General features: G+C 41.5%; 1 protein-coding gene across 3 annotated transcripts in view; it reads left to right on the forward strand.

Annotated features, from left to right (window-relative positions):
- Nucleotides 1-3,489: 3,489 nt before the first annotated feature.
- thsd7ba (thrombospondin, type I, domain containing 7Ba) overlaps nt 3,490-26,968 on the forward strand; it is a 922,022-nt gene continuing 898,543 nt past the window's right edge. For 2 of the 3 annotated variants that reach the window (XM_048535033.2, XM_048535035.2), the window contains exon 1: nt 3,490-3,583. The gene's annotated coding sequence lies outside the window, so the exon portion shown is untranslated. Of the gene's footprint in view, nt 3,584-9,300; nt 9,381-9,744; nt 9,790-26,968 lie in introns of those variants that run through there. The other variant, XM_048535034.2, reaches the window with a different exon arrangement.

Here is a 26,968-nt window from a genome sequence, read left to right on the forward strand (position 1 = left end):
TTGAAATGTAATAGGAGCCCCATTCACTTGTAGCAACAGAGATTCTGCCTCTCGTTCAGCGAAGCATACTGACACAGCTCACTAAATAAGTTTGATGTCAGGAAAACTCAGCAAGGAAACCGGAGCGAGCACTTGGAGAATGCGGCCTGTTGCTTCTTCCAAATGACCTTCATGTTGGACACAGGGCACGACCAACTTAGGATACTGCTGAATGAGCAATCAGACACATGCCCATGCCATCAACATGTGCCAACCTCTAAGAACAGGGAATTTGCACATTCTCCTTGTGTCTGTGTGGGTTTCCTCTGGGTGCTCTGGTTTCCTCCCATAGTCCAAAGATGTGCAGGTTAGGTGGATTGGCCATGCTAAATTTCCCCTAGTGTTCAGGGGGGTGTGGGTTATAGGGGGATGGGTCTGGGTAGGATGCGGTGCGGACTTGTTGGGCCAAAAAGGCCTGTTTCCACACTGTAGAGAATCTAATCTAATCTAAACTGTCATGGCGCATCTCCAATCCACTTACAAGATGATTCTGCAGTTCAATACTGCACCTTGGACTGAATGGCAAATCATTGTAATGTTGCAGCAAGAACAGTGTGCCAACAGGGAGATGACCCCAGCTCCTCTTCCAGACCAGACCACATCTCCAGGCTCTGAGTGCTCACTAACTCTGAGCCTAGCTGGTGTCTCACAACATCCCTGCCTTGCCTTACCCTTTTGCATTTTACCCCTCAGCCAGAGATACCAGAGTTCTATTTTCTTGCCTTTCTGTTTGGCACAGCCAGAAAGCAACAACACCATACCTGTCACCTGACTTTAGTCAGCTCAAAGGGACATTGCCTTCGTTCAAATGGTCCTGCCATGGGAAGTCGAGGGCAGACTCTGATACCATTCCAAGCCTTGCTCGGGGTTTTCAGAGCCTGGATCCTCTTTCCATTAGGGTTGAAGAGCCTAATGGTGGTCAACATATCACCTGTCTGGACTCTCTCTGCCCTATTGTGGTTGTTACCCTCATTGAATGAGAGTCAGGCACGTATTACAGGAGCTGAATGTACTGGTACAGCACTTACTATCGGTACAGGTGGGGAGGCATTGCAAGCGAGTGAGTAGGCAGTGCAGAGAGCATGCTGGGATAGTGCTATTAGGTTTTGGGATGGCTGAAAGCAAGTGAGAGGAGGTAGTGCAGGCCATAGTGAGAGTGGTACAACATGAGCCATTGGGGGTCAGGGTGGAGAGAAGGTGAGGACAGCCGCAGAGATAGAGCAAGTGCGAAGTATCAGAGCGATGGTGGAATGTGCTCTGATGGAGTAGAGAAGGACATTGATCTTCTTCCTACACTGTTGCACATTCCTTCAGAGAGCTGAGGCTGCTTTAACATGACTGGCTCCATTTGACCGGGGTGGCATCGTATTGTGTCAGGACCTCCACTGTTCGTCCTGGTGGAAGAAAGCATCTTTCTTCGAAACTACCCCATCCAACTGGCTGCTTTGGGAGGCAAGTGAGGAAATTGTTGGGGTCATGATGGAGATGTTCAATACTTTTCTGGCCACACGTGAAATACCAGATGAGTGGAGGATAACTAATGAGACAATGTGGGCCAGTTGCTGTTAGAATGTTGAAGGATGGTGAGTTTAGCAGCAGCGTACAATTTCAGGTTTAGTATTGCCTGATGGGGGAAGGGGCATGGTGGTGGAAGGCCTTTGTTGGTTGGGCATAAACCAGTGTGTACTAGGTTTCTTTTGTAGCAAAGGGATTCTCAAAGATGGCAGGAAGTGGAGTACTTCGTGATGAATGGATCATGCAATAATCTGGCATAGGTTACATTAGCCTGCCCAGTTTCATGGCAAAGGTCCAGCCTAGCTTTGATGGTCTAGAAGCACGTGAGATTCAAGTTATCGGAAGTATCTTCTTCAGAAATTCCAAAAGCTACTCTAGATCCATTCTCCTCTACACAGGAGTGGAAGCTAATGCTCATCCTCTTTGAAATTGAATTTGTGACCAAAGTTGTGCAACGATAAAAATCAGACGCTTTCAGATAACCTGGAAAAAGCTAATTGCAAATATATTGAACGTAGCAATAATGCACAGATAAGGGCGATGGGTGGGTGAGAGCCATGACAGCATGCAATATTGAGAGTGGTGGATCATGAACATTGGTGGGAAGTAGGCGTAATGGCAGAGGCAGACTGAGTATGAGGTAACAGGGACAAGATGGTGGAACTTATCCCTACAGAGCACACAAGGTGATTAACTTGCTTATGGCACTGCGCTGCATTCCTCCAGACCGTGGCAACTACACTGACCCAACTGGCTACTTCAGGACAGGCTGTCAATAAATGACACACTGAGATTTAAATATGGTGCACGTGACATGAAAACTGCAAGTTCCCAGTACCAACAAGCACTTCCACACTGCTGAGCACAAGATAGTGAGAGAACAGCAGTACACTAAGTTTGCTAAGTGTGAAGTATTTCAAAAAGTACACCTACTTGTTTCGACCAGGCGAAAGTTGGGAGGTGTTGCTGCAGAAATTAAATTGCCTCTTCCAATATGAACATCACGAAATTCATTAATGTAGTTCCAGGTATAATAGCATGAACTGAAAAATCAATTTGTTAAAGTTTTAGACATTTACTAGAGATTATCTGTTTGTCCCTTTACCACAGTGAGGACCAAAAAAAACAATAACACCAGGGTTTTACGGAGAGGATAGGATTTGATTATATTTACGGAAAACTGGACAAAATGCTCTGTTGTCACTGCATTGTATGAATGCTTATGTTATATAGTTATTTTGCAATATGAGGTTTTCAAAAAATTATTCGGTAGCCCGAAAAAAAGAATTGGCAAGGTGGCAGTTTTTACAGAAGAATATTTGGGTATCACGTTTGGATTCAAGCAAAATAAGAAGTCTGAATGTCAATGTCATCCTCTTACATATATCAGAGTGTTTAATAAATTAAATGATGGCAAAAGACAGAATATATTTATCAAACAAGCACCTACAGTATTTATTTTAATGGATGAAGGGACCAAAAGTGTAGGTAAAGAGTTAATTTACCAAAAATAAGAAACAAAAGATTTCTCTAAATTGTCCTTGCTAACTGGCATAAACATAACAGAGCTGAGTAAGGCAGCAAGAAACTTTCCCAGATTTAATAGTACTATCCAGTAGCTGCTGTTTTCAATTACAGAAACATTCTTTTTGTTCAGTCTTGCTTGCTAACACAGTCACCCTGGTATGGAACAGAATATCGAAATACTAATTTTAGAATGCAGAATAGCGCTCAAGACGGGTGCAAAGAAACTACAGCTCCTTTGAGAAATGAAGTGACAGATTGGTACATTTGTGTCACAATTGGAAGTAATTAGTTAAGGTTTGAGGAAAGACTTCATTTCCAAGGCTTGCGTCGATCATAAAATTCAACCAATAGGGTTGGACTGTGTAGCAGCTGTTCTTAGACAGTGCAATTCCACCTCTAGAGCACAGACTTAATATTGTGTATAAAATGGGAGGTAGTATCGCACATGCAGCCTTACAGTGCTGGTAGGCAGTTCAAATACGATTCAGATCCTTCATCCCTGGTGAGTGATGTTGTTGCTGCTCTCTACTTGCATGATTTCTATTTTGCAGAATCAGTATCAATAATGCTTCATCACTGGAGTTATTTTCCCAAAAAAGAAAAGCACTTATAATTTTTAAGTTCAAATGCATCTTTTAGAGCATTACAACTAATGAACTGTTTTCATATAGCATGTCCATTATTACTGAATTATATGATTTTGATTTAAGCATGCTGTGAGTAAAGCAACATTTTAAATCTTCAAACATCAAATGTTTGCTTTTTATGATTTTATCTTCTTATTTTTGCGTTAGATGCAAAATCTGAGTTTGTATTGGCTAGTATTTCCAACAGATCAAAAGAGAGTTTGATTCATGGGTCATTTTATTGCAGTTTATGGTACAACATTGATAACCTCTTTAGTGATTTGTTTTATCGTATAGAAAACAGCAACATTTATATATCTGTGACTGATCAAAACAAGAGTGCTATGGTAGTGTTAAAGTGACTGAATGGAAAGCTCTCTTTAGGGAGTCTTGTATTTTTTTTGTTGCGTAACAACATTTATTAAGTGTTTTGCTTCATTGAAAGTAGAAATAAATCAATTTGGTGGAAGACAATTACAAGTTTTAATGTACAGACTGATTGTGACTTACTAATTATTCACTAATCCACAATCGAATTAATGAAATATTGAATTACACAGGTGAATTAGAAATTGCGTTTTGAATTGTTACACATTTGCTGGGAATAACACTGATCCCATTTTCTCCACACAGAATCTTATCTCATGTTTTTGTGTTTAGTCTGCAAGTGCTACCACTAAGAGGCAACAGAAGTCTTTCTGATTAAGACCTTTTCAACATGTCCACTGAAAAAGTGATGAATTCAGTGAGCAGTCTGTGTGGAACGGAGATTCAAGATCATATTTATAAGCAGGCATGCTGATCCAGAGAAGAAACATATTTTCCCCTTTAATAATTAATGTCAAGTGTGTTGTTGATGAATTATTTCTTAATAGTTCGTTTTGTTTTGGACATACGTTTACATTAGACAAAATATCCAACTCGTCAGCTCACATCCATTGTTTTGCTTCTGGATCAATGAATATTTTGCAGAATATGCACAATTTTGTAAAGGAGATGTTTCTGAGGTTACTTATCATAAAAAAATTGTGTTACCATAAATCAGCATGTTGTTAATTTGTGATTAAAGCACTTTAGATATTGTAGTTCTCGATAGGCGACTTACTGAATTGTTACAAGATAGCGAAGAAGGTTAGCCTAGAGGAGAGAACATGATTAACTTTCAATTTGATTAAACTACTACAAATTCAATGCAGCATAAAAATATGTTTTCTTGACAAAGAACTACTCTGTCAACAACAATATGGAGTAAATTATCATGCTAGCAGTCGAACTGAAAAGATCTGTAAATCTGAGGCAGTTGTCTTTACTTTTCCAGGGAAAAGGTTACATTTAGGCTGTTTTCTTGTGAGAGAAGGGAGGAGACACTTGCATCTACAATAAGTTCTTAAAATGAACTGCGAGGAGATTTTAGCCAGTGAACCAAAATTTATTCCGCCTTATCGTTTGTCACAGTTCCTAATAGTATTCAACACCATAGCTTGATAATTATCCATAAACGTAGTGTGAAGGTATATTACATTGTAAGGTGTGCAGGAGATGGCTCTCTGATACAATAAATTTTTCTTGTATTATTTAGTTTCTAACAAAAATAATAGGCCAGTTTTTAGTGTGCATTAGCTTAATTCTGAAGCATAAATATTGACAATCGACTGGATACACAGCAGTAATATAACTATGTTAAATCTGTTTTTAATTTGTGTTTGTATGTAAATAAGGTTTCAACAGGAAACTACAACACAAAGCCAGCAAGATAAGTAAAGTCTAGGATGAACAGCAGACCTTTATAGCAGCCACATCTGGATCATTCTTCCCAACATGTCAGTCGTATACTTTGAGGCATCAGATTGAATGTTTGTAATATTTATAATTAATATTTCCTTCTCTTCCCAAATTCAGCCATGGGATGGTGTTCAAATTAATTTTCACAAAGTTTATGAAACTTCTCACTATATTTTAAGGGGGTACATGTTACAACAATAAAACTCTTTGCATTAACTTTATAATATGAAATATTGACAGCTGGGGGAGGCAATGGCCAAGCTGTATTACCGCTGAACTATTAATCCAGAGACCCAAGTGATGTCCTGGGGATAATAAGGTGTAGAATTGGATGAACACAGCAGGCCAAGCAGCATCAGAGAAGCAGGAAAGCTGACGTTTCGGGCCTCAACCCTTCTTCAGAAATAGGGGAGGGGAAAGGGATTCTGTAATAAATAGGGAGAGAGGAGTAGGTGGATAGAAGGTGGATAAAGGAGAAGATAGGTGGAGAGGAGACAAACTGGGCAAAGAGGTGGGGATGGAACCAGTAAAGGTGAATGTAGGTGGGGAGTTAGGAAGGGGATAGGTCAGTCCAGGGAGGATGGACAGGTCAAGGAGGTGGGATGAGGTTAGTGGGTAGGAGATGGGGGTGGGGCTTGAGGTGGGAGGAATGGTTAGGGAGGTGGCGACTAGCTGGGCTGGTTTTGGGATGTGGTCAGGGGAGGGGCGATTTTGAAGCTTGTGAAATCCACATTGTACCCTTGGGCTGCAGGGCTCCCAAGCGAAATGTGAGATGCTGTGTCTGCAACTTTCGGGTGGCATCGATTGTGGCACTGCAGGAGGCCCAGGATGGACATGTCGTCCAAGGAGTGGGGGGGGGGGGGGGTGGGTGAGTTGAAATGGTTCACGACTGGGAGGTGTAGTTGTTTGCTGCAAACTGAGCATAGGTGTTCTGTAAAGTGGTCCTGAAGCCTCTGCTTCATTTCCCTGATGTAGAGGAGGCCGCGACAGGAACAGCGGATACAGTATACCACATTAACAGATATTCAGGTGAACATCTGTTTGATGTGGAAGGTCATCTTGGGGCTTGGAAGCGGGTGAGGAAGGAGATGTAGGGACAGGTGCAGCACTTGTTCCGATTGCAGGGAAAAGTACCGGGTGTGGTGGGGCTGGAGGGGAGTGTGGAGTGGACAAGGGAGTCACGGAGAGAGTGGTCCCTCTGGAAAGCTGATAAGGGTAGGTAGTGAAAAATGTCATTGGTAGTGGGGTTGGATTGCAGATGGTGGAAATATCGAAGGACGATGGGTTGGATTCGGAAGTTGGTGGGGTGGTACATGAGGATGAGGGGGATTCTGTTTTGGTTGTTATTGTGGGTAGGGGCTGTGAGGGATGAGTTGTGGGAAACGTGAGAGACATGGTTGAGGGCATTTTCAACCACTGTGGAGGGGAATTTGTGACCTTGAAAAATGAGGACATCTTGGATTCCTCATCTTGGGAGCAGATATGGTGGAGGCAAAGTAATTGGGAATAGGGGATGGCCTTTTTGCAGGAAGGTGGGTGAGAGGAGGTGTATTCTAGATAGCTGTGAGAGTCAGTAGGTTTGAAATGGATATCAGTTGCCAGGTGATTACCAGAGATAGAGACAGAGAGGTCCAGGGAAGAGAGAGGGGTATCAGAAATGGTCCAGGTGAACTTAAGGTTGGGGCGGAAGTGTTAGTGAAGTGGATGAACTGTTTGAGCTCCGCGTGGGAGCACGAGGCAGCACTGATACAGTCATCAACGTAACGGAGGAAGAGATGGGGGATAGGGCCAGTGTAGCTTTGGAAGAGGGATTGTTCCACATATCCTACAAAGAGGCAGGCATAGCTTGAGCCCATGCGGGTACCCATGGCCACCCCCTTTGTCTGTAGGAAGTGGGATGTCCTGGGGACTTGTATTGAATCTCACCATGGCAGAAGGGGGAATTTGAATTCAATAAATATCTGGAATTGAGAGTCTAATGATGACGGTAAATTCATTGCCGATTGTTAGAAAAACCCATCTGGTTCGCTAATGGTCTTTAGGGAAGGAGACTGCCATCCTTACCTGGTCTGGTCTACATGTGACTCCAGACTCACAGCAATGTTTTTGATTCATAACTGCCCTCTTGGCAATTAGGGACGGGCAATAAATGCTGGCCTAGCTAGCGACACGCTCATCCCAGGAATGAATATTAAAAAAAGTGCCTCAAACCAGGAAATAGATTGCTGTATAATGCTGTGACAAAACAAGCCCAACCAATATTAACTACATACACATCCCCCGTTCCTGCCCAAAATAGACCTTGAATGTGAATTTAATCTGAGACTTCCTGGAAGTTGATGCAAAAGTGAACCAAGCTATTGCTCATTTTTGTACTACTGCTCAAGATCAATTTCGCCCCAATAGAGTGGCACACAAACAAATTACATAGAGAAGGATGTTGAAATAACCTGTGAAAGAAAGCTGCTCTATATTGATTCAACTTCCTCCGGTTTCAGTGTTGCATATATTGTTAAAATTGTCAGCCAGAATTTGACAGCAAAACTTAGAAGGACACTTCCATAACAGAGCAGTGTTGAATATATTCTTCCAAAATGTAGGAATTTCCACAATCACTGTCGTTTTTTTCTTGTAAACCACCAAAACAAGTAAATTCAGCCACTGCTTGATACTAGCTTTTTACAATGACTTTTTTCATGTCCTATGTATTAATCCAACTATCTGCCTACTGACAACACTCAGCAGCAGAATAGATGTTATAACGTAAAATATAAACTCTGCAGGGGCTCAGTTTTCTTTGCATTATATATCATGTAATGCATCTTCTCTTGACTGCTTATCCAAATTTTGTCTTTTTATTTTACCATTACTTTGTAAAGCAATTGAGCCAACCGAATTATGGTACAGGATATGTTATGAAATGCCACTGTAGAACATTCTACAAGATATTAACATTAGCACATCTTACCCAACAGACAATAAAAAACAATATTGTTGGGACAGTGTGCATGGAGACTTTAATGTGCAGTGTACATTTCTTGGGAATCTTAAACTGATTAATCATACTATGTGATGTTGCAAGTTCAAGTTCACATTCTGTTTACTTTGGTAGAATCAGGGTGTTTCTACAGTGTTAAGGTTATGTGCCCTTCCCCTTTGTTCATGCATATTTTCCTCGAACATTGACAAGGTGATGAAATTGAAAATTGCTGCCTACATCCATGCTTTGGTGCTGGAGATGCATACAATCTCCTCTGCACTGCAGCTGATTTCCTGCCTATTGAATTATGCAGTCGGAGCTGGTCAAATAACAGTGCTTCTTTCACACTGTTGCCTATTAACAGCACAGTGTCTGAAGCTGGCGCATCAGTTCCTGAAAGAAAAATAATAGTTAAATGTGGCCTAACTGATCTCTTGATTTTTTATAAATTATTGGCCTGTTTACATTATTATCTATTGTCTATTTCAGCTTACATGAATGAAACCTGAATAGACAATTGCAGCTTGAAGAACAGTGCAAGTAAAAGCAATCTGAAGGGGAGCTATTGGCTTAGTATTCAGATTATCCAGATTCACAATACTAGCATTCTGTCAGAGTAAATACACCTATAATAATATTCAGGTCAGAACGGAATAGCAAAAAGCAGACATCCAATTAGAGACCAAGCTAATAAAATGCATACCCATCGGGGGAATGCTTACGGTTCGAGAGCAACGTGATGCCGAATTGCTCACTTTTGTTTGCAGTTTCTGTTCTCTGTTTGCTTGAGAACTAATGAGATTTAAAATGCTTTTTTTTCTGACTTCTGATTATGTGCTGCACCAGCACTATGCTTAATTCATCATTCAAGGAAAAGAGCAGACTAAGGGTGGTCCTTTATGGATATTGCTGTAAGTAGTACTTTACTATCTCTCCTTTCAGTGAAACAAGCAATAGTTTCTTCTTTTTAACCACTGAGGTTTTATATCTTATAAGAAACATTTTCATCACTTTGGATCAACAAATTATTGATTTCTTTCTCTATGTTCTCTCCTTTTGCTGTCATGGCACTTAAGGCTTATTACAGTACAATTTGCTTAAAACTCTGGGGATAAGTATTGTTAAAATGATGCAGAATGAGGCTCAATGAATAGTATTTCCTTAAGTATAATGCATTATGGCTAGCTTAAATCAGTTTTAGACTAATAATTGTTGCTTATTAGGTGTCATGGCTAAACATTTGATGTGTCTGAAATGAACTTTTAATTTCTTCAGGTCATAGATTAGTCTGTAAACTGAAGAGCTTTCAATTCCTCTGGGGTAAGTCTTGGGTTGATTCTACTTTATTCTTCCTGTGGGCCGTCATTACTGAATTATTGTGAGTTTGTGCAACAGATGCTCTGTAGGATTCTACTGTTGATTGAACTGTAATGGCCATGACAGCAGGGAAGATGGTTAGACAGGGATCAATGGATGAACCAAATGAAATATGTACAGTTATTTGATATCTGTACTGTAAGATGATTCATGTAACATTGCAGCAGCAAATGTTAATTTTTCCTCAAGCTTCAGTAACATTTCTGCATTAACCTTTTCCATGTTCATAACCTGGAGAAAATACATTTTATCAGGTATGGCTTTAACTCTATCAAGGAAAGTAATTAATTACATTGTGATTTATCTGGGTTCTGTGGCATGTCAATTTGGATCAGTCACTTGTCATCAGCCTTTTTGTTGATCTGAAATAGGTATTAAATAAAATTTCAATTTTGTGTGTATACAAAATTTTGTCCAAAATATACAAATGTAATCAAACATACGGAAATAACCTGCTCACAATAAAACCATATTACTATCCTAAGCTGATATCTTGGATCTTGCACAACAGAAAAGTTTTAGTAACATACAGTTTTCATTGGCAATATTTTGATTTCATTCTTGGGTAAATGTGTTCACTGCCTTAGCACAGAATTCCATTTGGTACCATTATAAAGTAATTAGTCCATAGCTAGACCTGGATTAACATTGCAGAGAATTTGGGAATCATTTTGACTTCTGGTCAAATATTGTCAAATATGGGCCTGCAAATTAGCAGCTTGTTTTCCACCACTTTGATTATAGAATTGTGAAACAATGTAAAATGGATTATCAATTCTCCAGTGTGGGTCAAAATAATTCTTTAAGAATTTGAATCCCAGACAAAATTTTTAAATTTGCTTAGAAAATAATTAAAATTGGTAGCATTAAAATTAACACCACTGTGAAGCTGCCAGATTGATGTAAAAAAGAACCCAGCAGATTCTGATGTTTGGGGAAAGAAACCTATCATTCTTACCCAGTTTGATCTCAGCTCCACAACAGAATGATTGCCTCTTAGCTGCCCTCTGAATCAGTATGAATCTTACATCAGTAAGTCATTCAGTATGCAAGCAAAGAACACTGAAAGATAAATGCTAGCTTTCCAGTTGTGATCATGAACCAAGAATGAGTTGTTAAAATAAAAGATCTGTGGACTTTCTAAGGTCCCTTTCTGAACAAACAGCAAAGACTGCACCATCAACAAACCTAAGATCTTTTGATGTCATAAAAATATTTGTGCTGAATTAGTTTTCTCTACCTCATTTTGGTTCTGTTGCTTTCTGATTTATAGTGAAATTGAATTTAAAAGAAAAAGGTATTTATTTTGGCTTATCTCCAAGGTATAAACAATATATCAAGGGATATTTGGAAGTAATATTTAACTGATGGCTTCAGTTACTAAGTTATACTTACTAAGTCAGGACTAATTTCTATGTTAAAAAATAACCCAAACTGAGATAAATTTGCCTTTGCAAAGAAGAGCGCATTCTTCAAATTTTGGTATATAAATAAATTAGTCATTTAAATTACGATGTTGATATGTAGCACTGCCACTTGCCATCTTTTGTTTTCAATACTTGCACCTATTCCTGCTACGATCAAATGTCTGTGGGTCTCAGTCATAAATGTCATGGTGAAGGATAAGTCCTCCAAAGTATTATGGACATTATTAGCTTTAATTTCCAAGATAAGTTTTTGAAAGAAGGCTGCCACAGGCAAAAAAAAACTTCAGATTATATATTTAGTGTTTAAGAATATCAGAAATTGCTGGAAAATATCAGCGGGTCTGGCAGGATTTGTGGAGAGAAGGCAGAGTTAACATTTCAGGTCCGGTGACACTTCTTGACAGCCAGATTTAGTGATGTCTACCAAAGTTCTGTGTGAGAGCCATGGAAAGTTGCTCTCATAGAATGTCAGGGAAGCTTCGAGCAGAGACAGCTGTAACAGAAAGAGATAATGAGGGGGCTGACTAGTCTCCCCTGTCAGCAGAATGATGCGTCTTGCAGACATTGTCTTGTGTTTCACTCTTTCAGGAAAACACAGAAAAGAGATTTTAATGTGTTCATGTGTACCAGGGTGTGTTTGAGTACAAATGTGCTGTGAATGTCAGATTGATGAACCTCCTGCTAATCATCCCTGCATTGCTAGGAAAAGGATTATTTCATTCTGAGTTCTAGAAGCCAGCTTGCAAACAAGCCAGTCAAAAGGAAACAGGAAAACAGAAAGAATCTGTTGTTTTGAGTGTCAGAAGGAAACAGGGCAAAATAATTTTAGCAAAGTGTGAAGTCAAAAATCCCATGGGGAGACAATGGCCTAGTGGTATTGTTGCTGGACTGTTAATCCAGAGACCCAGATAATGCTCTGGGGATCTGGGTTCAAATCCTGCCTTGGCAGATGGTGGATAATAAAACGTGAGGCTGGATGAACACAGCAGGCCCAGCAGCATCTCAGGAGCACAAAAGCTGACATTTCGGGCCTAGACCCTTCATCAGAGAGGGGGATGGGGTAAGGGGTCTGGAATAAATAGGGAGAGAGGGGGAGGCGGACCGAAGATGGAGAGAAAAGAAGATGAGTGGAGAGGAGAGTATAGGTGGGGAGGTAGTGAGGGGATAGGTCAGTCCAGGGAAGATGGACAGGTCAAGGAGGTGGGATGAGGTTAGTAGGTAGGAGATGGAGGTGCGGCTTGGGGTGGGAGGAAGGGATGTGTTAGAGGAAGAACAGGTTAGGGAGGCAGAGACAGGCTGGATTAGTTTTAGGATGCAGTGGGTGGAGGGGAAGAGCTGGGCTGGTTGTGTGGTGCAGTGGGGGGAGGGGACGAACTGGGCTGGTTTTGGGATGCGGTGGGGGAAGGGGAGATTTTGAAGCTGGTGAAGTCCACATTGATACCATTGGGCTGCAGGGTTCCCAAGCAGAATATGAGTTGCTGTTCCTGCAACCTGCGGGTGGCATCATTGTGGCACTGCAGGAGGCCCAAGATGGACATGTCATCTAAAGAATGGGAGGGGGAGTGGAAATGGTTTGCGACTGGGAGGTGCAATTGTTTATTGCGAACCGAGCGGAGGTGTTCTGCAAAGCGGTCCCCAAGCCTCCGCTTGATTTCCCCAATGTAGAGGAAGCCACACCGGGTACAATAGATACAGTATACCACATTGGCAGATGTGCAGGTGAACCTCTGCTTAATATGGAAAGTCATTTTGGGGCCTGGGATAGGGGTGAGGGAGGAGATGTGGGGGCAAGTGTAGCATTTCCTGCGGTTGCAGGGGAAGGTGCTGGGTGTGGTGGGGTTGCAGGGCAGTGTGGAGTGAACAAGGGAGTCAGGGAGAGAGTGGTCTCTCCAGAAAGCAGACAAGGGTGGGGATGGAAAAATGTCTTGGGTGGTGGGGTTGGATTGTAGATGGCGGAAGTGTCGGAGGATGATGCGTTGTATCTGGAGGTTGGTGGGGTGGTGTGTGAGAACGAGGGGGATCCTCTTTGGGCGGCTGTGGCGGGGGCGGTGTGTGAGGGATGTGTTGCGGGAAATGCGGGAGACGCGGTCAAGGGTTCTCGACCACTATTAAGCAGAGGTTCACCTGCACATCTGCCAATGTGGTATACTGTATCCATTGTACCCGGTGTGGCTTCCTCTACATTGGGGAAACCAAGCGGAGGCTTGGGGACCGCTTTGCAGAACACCTCCGCTCGGTTCGCAATAAACAACTGCACCTCCCAGTCGCAAACCATTTCCATTCCCCCTCCCATTCTTTAGATGACATGTCCATCTTGAGCCTCCTGCAGTGCCACAATGATGCCACCCGCAGGTTGCAGGAACAGCAACTCATATTCTGCTTGGGAACCCTGCAGCCTAATGGTATCAATGTGGACTTCACCAGCTTCAAAATCTCCCCTTCCCCCACCGCATCCCAAAACCCAAAGCCCAGTTCGTCCCCTCCCCCCACTGCACCACAAAACCAGCCCAGCTCTTCCCCTCCACCCACTGCATCCCAAAACAAATCCAGCCTGTCTCTGCCTCCCTAACCTGTTCTTCCTCTAACCCATCCCTTCCTCCCACCCCAAACCGGACCTCCATCTCCTACCTACTAACCTCATCCCACCTCGTTGACCTGTCCGTCTTCTCTGGACTGACCTATCCCCTCACTACCTCCCCACCTATACTCTCCTCTCCACCCATCTTCTTTTCTCTCCATCTTTGGTCCGCTTCCCCCTCTCTCCCTATTTATTCCAGAACCCTCACCCCATCCCCCTCTCTGATGAAGGGTCTAGGCCCGAAACGTCAGCTTTTGTGCTCCTATGATGCTGCTGGGCCTGCTGTGTTCATCCAGCCTCACATTTTATTATCTTGGATTCTCCAGCATCTGCAGTTCCATTATCACTTGGTAGATGGTGGAATTGGAATTCGATAAATATTTGGAATTAAGAATCTAATAATGACTGAATCCATTATCAATTGTTGGGAAAAGCCCATCTGGTTCATTAATGTCCCTTAGGAAAGGAAGCTACCATCCTTACCTAGTCTGGCCTACATGTGACTCCAGATCCAAAACAATGTGGTTGACCCTTAACTGTTAGGGATAGGCAATAAATGCTGCCTAGCTGGTGAAGCCCTCATGCCATGAATGAATAATAGACAAAGTGACTGTGCAACTATCAGCACTCTTTATAAGCCACTTGAAAAAGACTGATCCATATGTCTTTTAACTTTTATCTTTTTTGGATAAACCTACTAATCCTAATCTCTAGATGTGTCTGTTGCATTATTCCTTCTTTTATTCATTTAGTAGCCAATAAACTCATTAACTTATTAACTCATTATGTCTGGTAAAATTGGCTGTTTTAGTACATGAATGCATTTCTCCTCAGACAGGGATCCACAAGTGAGGGATCGTTTTTAAATTGACCTCATTGTGACCAAAAGAGAGGGTGCACAAATAAACAAGAGGCGCCAGTTCAATCTTCCTCATCAAGGAGAATAATGATTGAGATTTTTGTCTTGAACTGAATAACTTACAGAACCTTGCCCATGGTCTAGTCACAACCAAAAAAATGATATCTTATTGAAAGTTTTTGCTTTCACAGTGCCAGTATTGCACAACCCAAGATCTAAATTAAATGATAAGTTAATTTACATTATTTGAATGCTAGTGTAAAATGAAATAAAACAGTGATGATTATTCCCTGATTGTAAGGTAATTATGAATGAAAAAATGATTCAATCCATTAGTTCACAACCAGAAATATTCAAAGGTATATCCATTTTATGTAGTCAGATTTCAAATAACTGTTGTGTTGTTACATCTACTGCTCACCTCGAATCCATTCCATGCAATAATCATTCTTTGTGTGAATTACTTTCTTATATCACCCCTAACTTTGCCTCTGTTTCTTTGTTTATTCACACATTTTAATCTAAAGTTTTTTTTGCATTGATCTTTCTCCTATCATTGGCTTTCTTATATACCTGTGATCATATAATGATTTATTGTTGTCACCTACTGATATACATTGAAAAATATTGTTTTGCGTGTTGTTCGAGACAAATCATATCTTACGTAAATATATCAGCCTAATAGAACAGAAGGTAAAATAATGCGTTACAGCTACAGAAAAGGTGCAGACAAAGATCAACTTTGATATGTGAGATGTCCATTCATTAGTCTGATAACAGCAGAGAAGAAGCTGTTTTTAAATCTGTTGGTACACATTTTCAAACTTTCATACTTTCTGCCCAACTGAAGAGAATGAAAGAGAGTATAACTGAAGTGGGAGGGATCTTTGATTATGTTAGCTGCTTTCCCAAGGCAATAGAAAGTGTAGTCGAGGTCAATTGAAGGAAGCCTGTTTTTTGTGATGTACTGGGTGTTCATAACTCTGTAATTTCTTGCAGGCTTGGGCAGAGCAGTTACTATACTAAACAATGATGCATCCAGACAGGATGCTTTCTCTGGTGCAGCTACAAAAATTGGTGAGCGTCATTGCAGATGTGCTGAATTTCCTTAGCCTTCTAAGGAAGTAGAGGTGTTGGTATGCTTTCATTACTGTAGCAGTGGTGTGGATGGATCAGGACGGATTGTTGGTGATATTTACTTATAGGAACTTGAAGCTCTTGACCATCTCCACTTCAGCAGCATCAATACAGACAGGGATGTGTCTTGCACTCCGCTTCCTGAAATTGATGACCAGCTCCTGCATTTTGCTGACATTGAGAGAGAAATTAGTGTCTTTACAGCATGCTGTCTAAGCTGTCTATCTCTTTCCTGTACTTTGCCTTGTCATTTGAGATCCGATCCATACGGTTGTGTCATCAGCAAATTTTTAAAATTGAGTTAGAGCTGAATTTGGCTGCACAGTCATGATTATAGAAGGAATACAGTAAGGGATTGAGTATGCAGTCTTGCAGAGCACTGGTGGAGGACGATTGTGGAGTAGGTGTTGTCACCTATTCTTACATATTGCAATCCACAAGTCAGAAAGTTGAGGCTCCAGTAACAGAGTGAAGAGCAGAGTCCCAGGTCTCGGAGTTTTGATGGAACTATGGTGTTGAAGGTGGAGCTAAAATCAATTAATAGGAGTCTGATGTAAGTTTCCTTGTTATCCAGAGGTTCTAAGGATGATTGTTGGGCAAGGGGCATGGTGTCTGCTGTGGACCTATTGTGATGGTAGGCAAATTGTAGCAGATCAAGGTAATCCAGGAGGCTGGAGTTGATGTGTGCCATTACTAACCTCTCCAAACACTTCATAATGATGGATATCAGAGTCACTGGGTGGTGGTCTGAAGGCATGTTTCCAGGTCCCTTTGGCAAAGGGATGATACTGGTTTTTTCGAAGAAGGTGGGAGCCTCACATCATAGTAAGGAGAGGTTAAAGATGCCTGCCACTACTTCTACCAGCTGTTCCATGCAGGATCTGAGTGCACTTGTAGAATATCCTGGTATCAGGGATCATATTGTTACCTCTGCATTGGCAAGATTTGAATACTTGCACTGCAATGACCAAAATAGGACACCACTATTTAGGATGTGGTCTGACTATAGCATCACACATTTTGTTTATAATTTTTGTCTCATTTATTTCACTGTTTATCAAAGCAATTCCATATTCTACTCTCCTTATTGATTGATTGCCATTCACCATTGGATGCGCATGTCATGTAAAGTCGGCTAAAATATTGAGGTCTCGTCCAACTTCGCTTATGACTATCTCAACACCATTCATGGAATACACGTGCCACCTACTTTTTTTCTTCCTAATGCTGTGCCTTGCCCTTGTCTGCACTGAGCTAAACCTGCAAATGTTCTTGTCTTAAAAATATATTATATCCAGAGTACTTTGTAATATCTTAACTGATTTCATCAACTCCATGCCTCATAATTTGGTGTTTTCTGTAAATTTCTGTAATTTGTGTTGAAATGTTGAATTGATGTTGCTATATAAGTTCAAGAGTCATGGTTCTAACATTCAAAAAGAACATTTGTCTTTTTTCTTTCCAACTTCCCTTCGAAGTTCTTATCCCGTGGCTTTTAAGATTTTTAGCCAACTACCTTTTTCCTTTTTGGTCATAGTCTTAAATATAACCTGCCCACAACACACACAGAACTCTTTTAAAATCTGCAATATTAATTCTAATTCTTTTGGCTGCTACCTACCAGGCATATTTAGAACAGAGAACATAGAACATTACAGCGCAGTACAGGCCCTTCGACCCTCAATGTTGCGCCAACCTGTGAAACCAATCTGAAGCCCATCTAACCTATACTATTCCATTATGATCCATATGTTTATCTAATGACCATTTAAATGCCCTTAAAGTTGGCAAGTCTACTACTGTTGCAGGCAGGGCATTCTACGCCCATACTACTCTCTGGAGTAGAGAACCTACCTCTGACTTCTGTCCTATATCTATCACCCCTCAATTTAAAACTATGTCCCCTCATGATAGCCATCAACATCTGAGGAAAAAGGCTGTCACTGTCCACCTTATCTAAGCCTCTGATAATCTTGTATGTCTCTATTAAGTCACCTCTTAATCTTCTTCTCTCTAATGAAAACAGCCTCAAGTCCCTCAGCCTTTCTTCATAAGATCTTCCCTCCATACCAGGCAACATCCTGGTACATCTCCTCTGCACCCTTTCCAATGCTTCCACATCCATCCTAAAATGCACTGACCAGAACTTCATGAAATACTCCAAGTGCGGCCGCACCAGAGTTTGTACAGCTGCAACATGACCTCATGGCTCCGAAACTCAATCCCTCTACCAATAAAACATAAGACACCATACGCCTTCTGAACAGCCCTATCAACCTGGGTGGCAACTTTCAGGGATCTATTCAAATGGACACATGAATCTCTCTGTTCATCCACACTACCAAGAATCTTACCATTAACCCAGTACTCTGTATTCCTGTTACTCCTTCTAAAGTGAATTAGCTCACACGTTTCCACATTGAACTCCATTTTCCACCTCTAAGCCCAGCTCTGCAGCTTATTTATGTCCCTCTGTAACCTGCAACATCCTTCCGCACTATCCACAACTCCACTGACTTTAGCGTCATCCGCAAATTTACTAACCCATCCTTCTAACGCCCTCATCCAGGACATTTATAAAAATGACAAACAGCGGTAGCGCCAAAACAGATCCTGGAGGCACACTTAGTAACTGAACTCCAGGATGAACATTTCCCATCAACCAGAACCCTTTGTCTTCTTACAGCTAGCCAATTTTTGATCCAAACCACTAAATCACCCTCAATCCCATGCCTCCATTCTTTCTGCAATAGCCTACCATGGGGAACCTTATCAAACGCTTTACTCAAATCCATATAGGCCGCCATTTTACCCTCATCGACCTGTTTGGTCATCTTCTCAAAGGTCTCAATAAGGCTTGTGAGACATGACATACCCTTCATAAAACCATGTTAACTATCCCAAATCAAATTATTCCTTTCTAGATGATAATAAATCCTATCTCTTATAATCGTCTCCAACGATTTATCTATAACCGAAGTAAGGCTCACTGGTCTATAATTACCAGAATTGTCCCTCTTCCCCTTCTTGAACAAGGGGACAACATTTGTTATCCTCCAGTCTTCTAGGACTATTCCTGTAGACAATGACAACATAAAGATCAAAGCCAAAGGCTCTGCAATCTCGTCCCTAGCTTCCCAGAGAATCCTAGGATAAATCCCATCCAGCCCAGGTGACCTATTTATTTTCACACTTTCCAGAATTGCTAACACCTCCTCCTTATGAACCTCAATCCTACCGAGTCTAACTGCCTGTATCTCAGTATTCTCCTCAATAACATTGTCTTTTTCCTGTGTGGATACTGATGAAAAATATTCATTTAGCGCCTCTCCTATCTCTTCGGACTCCACGCACAACTTCCCACTACTGTCCTTGAGTGGCCCCAATCTTACTCTAGTTATTCTTTTATTCCTGACATACCTATCAAAAGCTTTAGGGTTTTCCTTGATCCTACCTCCTAAAGACTTCTCATGTCCCCCCCCGGCTCTTCTTAGCTCCCTCTGTAGGTCCTTCCTGGCTAACTCTCAAGAGCCCTCTCAAGCCTTCATTCCACATCTTTACAAATCCTCCTTCTTCCTCTTGTCATGAGATTCAACTTCTTTAGTAACCCACAGTACCCTCGCTCGACCTCTTCCTTCCTGCCTGACAGGTACATACTTATCAAGGACACGCAGTAGCTGTTCCTTGAACAAGCTCCACATTTCATTTCTGCCCAGTTTCCTTCCCCATCCTGTGCATCCTAAATCTTGCCTAATCACCTCATAATTGCCTTTCCCCCAGCTATTACTCCCGGATACACCTATCCTTTTCCATCATCAAAGTGAATGTAACCAAATTGTGGTCACTATCACCAAAGTGCTCACCTACCTCCAAATCTAACACCTAGCCTGGTTTGTTACCCAGTACCAAATCAAATGTGGCCTCGCCTCTTGTTGGCCTATCTCCATGCTGTGTCAGGAAACCCTCCTGCATACATTGGACAAAAACTAACCCATCTAAAGCACTCAAACTATAGCATTTCCAGTCAATATTTGGACAGTTAAAGTCCCCCATAACAACTACCCTATTACTTTTGCTCCTATCCAGAATCATCTTTGTAATCCTTTCCTCTACATCTCTGGAGATTTTTGGAGGCCTGTAGAAAGCTTCCAACAGGGTGACCTCTTCTTTCCTGTTTCTAACCTCAGCCCATACTACCTCAGTAGATGAGTCCACATCAAACGTTCTTTCTGCCACTATAATACTGTCCTTGACTAACAGTGCCACACCTCCCCCTCTTAGCATCTTCCCTGATCTTACTGAAACAGCTAAACCCTGGAACCTGCAACAACCATTCCTGTCCCTGCTCTAATCAAGTCCCCGCAATGGCCACAACATTGAAGTCCCAGGTACCAACCCATGCTGCAAGTTCACCCACCTTATTCCAGATGCTCCTGGCATTGAAGTAGACACACTTCAAGCCTTCCTGCCTGCCGGTACTCTCCTGCAACCTTGAAACCTTATTCATGACCTCCCTACTCTCAACGTCCTGTACACTGGAGCTGCAATTCAGATCCTCCATCCCCCTGCTGAATTAGTTCAAACCCTCCCGAAGAGAATTAGCAAATTTCCCCACCAGGATATTGGTACCCCTCTGATTCAGGTGTAGACTATCCTGTTTGTACAGGTCCTACCTACCCCAGAATGAGCCCCAATTATCCAGGTATCTGAAGCCCTCCCTCCTGCACCATCCCTCTAGTCATGTGTTCAACTGCTCTCTCTCCCTATTCCTCGCCTCACTAGCACATGGCACAGGTAACAAACCAGAGATAACAACTCTGTTTGTTCTAGCTCTAAGCTTCCACCCTAGCTCCTTGAATTTCTGCCTTACATCCCCATCCCTTTTCCTACCTATGTCGTTGGTGCCTATATGGACCACAACTTGGAGCTGCTCCTCCTCCCAGTTAAGGATCCCAAAAACATGATCCGAGACATCTGGCAGCTGGGGGGCAACACACCAACCGCGAGTCTCTCTCGTCCCCACAGAACCTCCTATCTGTTCCCCTAACTGTGGAGTCCCCGATGATTAATGCTCTCCTCCTCTCCCCCACTTCCCTTCTGAGCAACAGGGGCAGGCTCTGTGCCAGAGACCTGTACACCATGGCTTTCCCTGGTAAGTCGTCCCCCCAACAGTATCCAAAACGGTGTACTTGTTATTGAGGGGAATAGCCACAGGGGATCCCTGCACTGTCTGCCTATTCCCTTTCCCGTTCCTGACAGTCACCCAGCTACCTTTTTGCTGTACCTTGGGTGTGACCACCCCCTTATAACTCCTCTCTAACACACCCTCAGCCCCCCAAATGATCCAAAGTTCATCAAGCTCCGGTTCCCTAACGCGGTTTCTGCGGAGCTGAAGTTGGCTGCATTTCCTGCAGATGAAGTCAGTGGGGACACTTCTGGTGACCCTTACCTCCCACATTCTACAGGAGATGCATGAAAGTGCCCTAACATTCATTCCCACTGTTCTGAATTCCCGAACAGACTATTGAAAGAAAAAAAAAACTTGTAACCTTACCAAATTGGCGCTCAGAATGTTTTTTTTGGTTAGAGGAGGAGGATGGGTGGGAGACACTACCTAAGTAGTGTTTCGGGTAAAGCAACCGCCCAAATATATATATACTGGAGAGAGAAAATAAAACCTTACCTTCCCATTGACAATCTGGCTTGCGCTGCTGCCACTGAAAAATAAGAGGGCCTCTGCTGCACGAGGTAAGTTTTTATACTGGAGAGAGGAGAAAAAAACCTTACCTTCCCATCGACACTCTGGCTTGTGCTGCTGCAGCTAAAAAGCAAGTGAGTTTTTGTTTGATTTATTTTTCTCAGGTATTCACTTAAAAGGGAAAATTCACCCTGTTAACTCTACTTTCATGAATGCTCCTATGCTGGCTTGTAAATTTTATTGATGACCTTCATTTTCAGTTATAATGCTTTCATGTGTTCTCCTGTGCCTTTTTAAAAACAATATTTCATTCCATTTGAATGCAACACTTGAGGTTTTTTCTGAATTCCTCCAGTGATACTCTATTTCAATTGACTTCTGTTTTGCATTCCTTTGAAAAATGTCACCAGAGGTTCCATAATGTTTGAAAGGACTACAGTGCTGATATTTGACATCATCATTTCTTCCAGTTGGTGACCTTACTACTCATGTGCTATGATCGTGAGTGAATCAATCAATCAATATTTCTTCTTTCGCTAATGGTAGGGTCTTCTTCAACTGCACTTAAAGTTTCTGTTTGTATTTGCAAGATCGTTGGAGCTTTTTCATGTACTTGCCACAGTAGTCAAACAGGTTGGAAATTGTGGCCTGGTTTCTAACATAGAGATTCAGACTGTAATAACAGAACCATGGCAATGATCGTGATCACCATTCAGAGGTTAAATTTAGGATTTTGGGGTTTTACATTTGGATGGGTGATTATCTCATTAATAGCTATTTCTGATACTTAGATGCAGAAAGGTCTTTTCCATTGTGGGAGAATGTAAGACCAGAGGGAAACATCTCAGAATAAGAAGCTGCACATTTAAAACAAATGAGCGGGATTCCTTCTCTAGGAGGGATTGAGAGTCTGCAGAATTCTTTATCACAGAGGCCTGATGAGGCTAAGTCATTAAGTTTATTCAAAGCTGCAATAGACAGATTTTTAATCAGTAAGGGAATCACGGGTTATGGGAAAAGTCAGGAAAGTGGAATTGAGGATTATCAGATCAGTCACGATTGCATTGAACCGTTGAGCATATTCAGTCAGCCGAATTGCCTACTTCTGCTCCTACATCTTATGGGTTTATGGAGTAAGGATTTATTTAGTGACTTATTTTTAAAGAAACAAGTTTACCTACAGAGAATTTAAACGCTTTTTAAACAAACACGGAGAATGCTAGGAAAACTCAACAAGTCTGGAAGCATCTATGGAGAGAGAAAAAAAGTTAATATTTTGATTCTGGTATTTTTTTTCTTCAGAATAGTCTCAGAAGTGTTTCGCCAGCATCCAGCTTGCTTCAGTATTTTACTTTTATGTAAATACTTCTTTTCTTAAAAAAAATCTATCCATTCTTTTAATCTGTTTGCACATTATGATATTTTTACTTTTTGGGCCCACTAAACATAACAAATAAAATTAGACAGGAAGAATGATGTTGGCTTCCAGTCTTCCAATGACAGTATTTCACAGCAAGATGGCTCATTTATGCAACAAAACTTTTATAGCCTTCATTTTCAATTTGTACTTGAAAATTTCAAAAGCTCTCAAAAATCTTTTTTAGATTTGATTTTCTAGTTCAGAGATTTGATGCAGCCATGGTGCGATCTAAGCATATGAAATGTATCTACGGAGAACCAAGTATAACAGACAGGTGACAAGAATGTAAAATTTGTTAATCAGAAAATGTAAGGCAAGGTTTAAGTTTTTGATTGGAAGGTGCAAGAATTTACATGAATGGATAATTTGAAGGACATTCCAGGAAGAATACACATTACATGCATCGGTCAATAAACCAGTGATATTTCAGTCTGCAATCCAGAATTAATTACCAGGGAGTAACATTGTGATCATAACTGAAGATCAGGTGGGTAGGGAATGGTTAATGTTGAAGCAAGATTAAAGAAATGGGAATATTAAATGAAATAAAATTGTTAAAAGGAAAAAGGATAAAAAATATTATTAACTGAAGTATTATTTTTCACTTCTGCTAAAGTGTTTACCAGAGTTATTTTAAAGGCCAGAAGACTAATTTAAGCCTCTTGTTTTTGAGGTGTTTATAAACAGTCTGCAGGCCAATCATTTTGGCTTTGGATACATCCAAATGGTTATGTTTCTGGATGAGGGGGGAGTGGTGGATGAACTGACTTCTACTCTTAACCTAACCTCTCTCTTGGTGGGTTGCAGCAGGGTTAACTAAAAAGGATCCCTCTCCACACTATGACCTTTGCCAGCCCAAATATATTTGTTTTAAAAAGTACTGATTTTACTGAGCTTTCTTGAGTTAAGCACTTACTTTATGAGTGACTCAGATGGGAGAAAAGAAAATAAAATGTAACATTCAGATTAGAAATTAGAATTGGATCCAAGAAGTAAAAGTAATAAAAAAAAACAAGAATAAGAGTTTGGCTTGTCCATGACAGACTGTGAAACACTGTGACCATTAAAGTGGTGATTCCAGTATTGCTGATTTACTATTTGAATAATTGTGTAGAGATTCTTTGTTCTGCAATTCACTGAAAGAACATTGTTCAGTTTCCTTTAAGGATGGGCTTGCTGACTTCCCTTGTTTTCAGCAATCTGCGAGAGAGAGAATGACATTATTTCTTTTCAGCTGCACATGCAGGATTGTCTCATAGAAGTTTTCAGCCGCATTCCTTCACAGCACACTTTAACATAGGGAACTTGAACCCCAAATTATAACATTAGCGCACAGCACTCTAGCACATAGAGACCAGGCGTTGCACCAAGTTCTTAACTTCCATTTTTGCTTATTCCTCGAAGAGTAAACCACCAGTGATCGCCCAGAGCTGTGTTCCTTTCAACTCATAGTCATGTCCTCTGTTTGGGATCCAGCTCACAGAAAATGGTTTTCTATGTTATTATCTCTGTAGCCATTGAAGATCTTTGTACAGTTTTTATTTGGAAGGCATCTCTCCTCTTGAAGTGTTGATGTCTGAGGTTCTTTGATAATTTTCACATTTGGCATTCCGTGATTCCTTTCAAGACTCTGCATTATCCACACAGGAATGATCCAGATGACACTCTCAGCCATCTTTTAGCTTGTATGCCTTTCTTTTAAGGAGCACACATTGTAATTAAAGATTTGAGATAGTCATAAGTCATTTGGGTCTGTTATTATGACAAAATAAAATTTATTATTTAAACAGATACATTGTGTAAATTCTGTTTGTTTTAAATTTTATGTGCATATAAAAATGTGAAGGAGGCTGATTACTGGTTACATGTCCAATGATATGTTCCATAAATATTATTAAGTGCAATAAACTAAGAACGATATTGGCTGGTATCTTCCCAGCTCCCAAACAATGTGAAGTCTTGTGAAAGATCTGGGAGAATCATATGAGTTAACAACCAAAGCATTTGTTGACATCAGGAGCAACCAGTTCCACTTACCGACAAAGTTCTAGCCGTCAAAATAAGAATCTTCCTAGTTATTGGTGTAAGGCCTGTTAACCAGGACCGTCATTTCCACCTATTCACACCTCACTATTTGCAGAATGCTATTTAACCGTGCACCAGATAGAAACCAGACAGACAGAATTCCTGACATGAAAGTCAGGGTGGTTACCTGATGACTTCAGCTCACTACTTGCTCCTCTCAATCATTATCTGGGATATGGGACACCAATGTCTCAGGCTGCCTTCCACAGGCAGAGGTCACATGCATCTTACATTCTCAGATATTCATATCTGATGCACGCCAGCCTCCCCGCACCCTCATGGCACATTCACTTATGATATGTCTCTGCAGTTCTATGTTGCATTGGCACCTATATTTGGAATGTTTCCGCAAGGACACTTAAAAAGCAAGGATAGGGACCCAACCCATAGATTGGACTAGGTTGAAACTCCTGGCTGCTCACTTACTCTCAGCGCACTTTCACTTAGAGCCTGCTGGTATGCCTGCTGGGAAGCCTGCAGCATTGTTATCTTGCCTTGCTTTGCCTTCTTATGCCTTGGCGCCTCTGGCACAGCTTAAAAACTTGCCATGCTGCTTAGTGCAGACACAAAGTGGGGTAGCTTGACATACTTGCTGGCAAATCTGTCAAGGAACTTGCTTAATTGCACAATGCCACACCGATCTCACATTTTCATTAAGTCTAAGTGGCAGACAGATTGCAGGTGCTGCAAGGAAATTGTCATGTCTCAGTGGCCAATCAGTTCAAGAACATGTTCTTTATCTAGATACACGGAACTGCCATGGGGACCAAATTTGCACCTAAATATGCCAATATTTTCCAGCACAAGTTTGAGCAAGAATTCTTTTCTGTGCAGGATCTCCAACGGATGCTATACACCAGAGACATCAATGACATTTTCTTCCTTTGGACTCATGGTGAGGGATCGCTGAAGCAAGTACACAATGATATCCACAAATTTCATCCCACAATCAGACATATCATGGACTACACTTCAGACTCAGCCTCATTCTTGGACACACACGTCTCCATCGGGGCAGACACCTCAGTACATCACTCTACCACAAGTCCATGGATATCCTCATGATGCTGCACCTCTCTAGCTTCCACCCTAAACATATTAAAGAAGCATCCCTACGGAAATGCCCTGCACATACACAAGATCTGCTCAGATGAGGAGAAACAAAACGGACACCTGAAGATTTTGAAGGACGCCCTCATAAGAACAGGATATGATGCTCAACTCATTGATTGCCAATTCCTATGTGCCACAGGGAAAAACTGCAATGATCCCCTCAGAAGGCAGACACAGATTATGACCGATAAAGTACCCTTCGTAGTCCAGTACTTCCCTGGAGCACAGAGATTATGCTATTTTCTTTGCAGCCTTCAACATGTCATCAATGATGACGAGTATCTTGTCAAGACCAAACCCACGCCTCCACTTCTCACCTTCAAGCAGCCGCAGAACCTTAAACAGACCACCATTTGCAACAAACTGCCCAGCCTTCAGAGAACATCAGTTACAACACCACACAACACTGTCATGGTAATCTCTGCAAGACATGTAAGATCTTCGACATGGACACTACCATCAAATGTGGAAATACAACTCAGCACATACACGTCAGATACTCATGTGACTCAACCAATGTTGTCTACCAGATACGCTGTGGGCAAGGATGCCCCGAAGCCTGGTATATTGGTGAGACTATGAAGGCGCTACAAGAATGGATGAATGGACACTGCGCAACAATCGCCAGACAGGGATGTTCCCTTCCATTGGGGGAACACTTCAGCAGTTAAGGACATTCAGCTTTCGATCTTTGTGCAAGCGTCCTCCAAGATGACCTTTGAGATATGCAACAATGCAGAATCACCAAGCAGAGGCTGAGAGCCAAGTTCCATACCCATGAGGACTGCCTCAACAGAGACCTTGG

This window comes from Stegostoma tigrinum, chromosome 7 (genome assembly GCF_030684315.1).
Source record: "Stegostoma tigrinum isolate sSteTig4 chromosome 7, sSteTig4.hap1, whole genome shotgun sequence".
NCBI classification, from domain to species: Eukaryota; Metazoa; Chordata; class Chondrichthyes; order Orectolobiformes; family Stegostomatidae; genus Stegostoma; species Stegostoma tigrinum.